Source organism: Psammomys obesus, unplaced genomic scaffold (assembly GCF_907164565.1).
Source record: "Psammomys obesus unplaced genomic scaffold, mPsaObe1.curated_primary_1811, whole genome shotgun sequence".
In the NCBI taxonomy this organism is placed as follows: Eukaryota; Metazoa; Chordata; class Mammalia; order Rodentia; family Muridae; genus Psammomys; species Psammomys obesus.
This window is the reverse complement of record NW_026586173.1, coordinates 9855779-9857675: the sequence shown is the minus strand read 5'-3', so window position 1 is coordinate 9857675 and position 1897 is coordinate 9855779.

Sequence of the window (1897 nt, the reverse complement as noted above, 5' to 3'; positions counted from 1 at the left end):
AATAAAATGGTTAAGAAATACTTTTAAAGGTTTCAAAATTGTTAGCAATCAGAGAAATGCAAACTAAAACTAATTTGAGATTTCATTTTACACCAGTATGAATGACTAAGATCAAGAAATCAACTGCTATCAAATGCTGGCAGGGAGGAGAAGTGGCATTCTCATTCACTGTTGGCAGGATTGCAAACTGTGCATGTTCTTTTGCACGTGAACATCCAGTTTTAAGAACCATTTCGTGAAGATGTTATCTTTCCTCTACTATGTACTTTTCCATCTTTGTCTAATTATAATTTTTGCATTCACATTTGTATTTTCTATTTTCTTTCATTGGTCTTCATGTCTTTTTGCTTGACATATTCCCAAAGGACTCAATATCCTACTACAGATATACTTTCTCAGTCATGTTCATTGCTTCTCTATTCATAATAGTTAGGAAATGGAAGCAGTCTAGATGTCCATCTAATAATGAATGGAGAGAACAGAAATGTACATATACGTGATGAAGTTCTTTTCATCTGTGATAAAATATGAAATCATTACATTTGAAGGTAAATTGATGGAGTTGGAAAATACTCTCCTAAGTGAGGTAATTCAGACCCAGAAAGGCAAATACCATATATTATTTCCTATTTATTTGTATCCTAGCTCTGGATCCTTATATTTGAATACATGAATGGATTAACTGCAGAAGCCAGAGAAGTAAAAAGGTGCAATAGGAGAAGCAGGGAGAAGGAGTTCTAGAGAGATAGTAGGTCACAGGTGCTATCGAAGGTCAGGAAGGGGAAAACCAAGTTGGGGCAGAGACAATTAACTTAATGGAGATTAATGCAGAGAGGAAGGAAGGAGATGCACATTAGGAAAGTTTATAAAGGCCATAAGGAAACATATTATATATATATATTAATTTAGAGTACATACACATATACACACACATGCATGTATACATAGATATGTATTTTAAATGAATTTATGCCACATGGACTGATAATTCTCCCCCCAGGAACTATTGATTATAAAAAAAAAAATACTTCAATGTTTGGCAAAAGAATCCTCCTTTGAATTATTGGTCACAAGGCTCCAAGGAATCCTTAAAAATATAGGCTGTTACCATTGGCCTTTTTATCACCAGAATTTAAATATATGAATCTATTGCTGAAGATAACACAGGACTGGAAAGAATAGAGCTATAACTGACCTGAAAACTAAACTGACTTTGGAATGGCTTGGAAATAAGCACTAGGTAACCAAGTTATTTGGACTGAAGGTCAGCTCAAAAGGAGGGCACACACGCGTGGTACTGTAAAGTTAGCCAACTACCTGTGGTTGCAAGCATCCTGGACACCAGAGAGCCCACTACTGCCATTTTCCAAAACCAATATAATTTCTAAATGTCTTATAAATACATATACTCATACTCACAAATAAATGCATCTTTTAACCCTCAGCATAAAAGCTTTTTGCAACAGAGATGATTATCAGAGAAACCTGCAACAGGTAAAATGCAGAGAGCAAGCAATTGTAGGATTCTCAGTCTCAATTGGTGCATCTCTAATGCAACCCCTATGCCTAAGGCTTGAGGAACACTGTGCATGACCACAAACCAGAGGACCTTAGCCTGATACTAGGTAGGCTCTTCTAGACATGATAGGGATGCTTCAGCCACAAAATCTCAAAAATATTATTGACTGAACAGGACCTGAACAATGACTATACCAGTCAGCATGCCAATAAGGACAGAGGACCCACCCCTAGATGAAGAACAATAGGCAGTCAATGGGTATCGACTTTTCCTTTTTCTACAGGGACAACACCCATGATAGTTTATTAAGTTCCAGGTTATCAGCCCTATATACATGAACATACGGAAAACACTAACTTTGTGGGTGGGAGGAGTTGG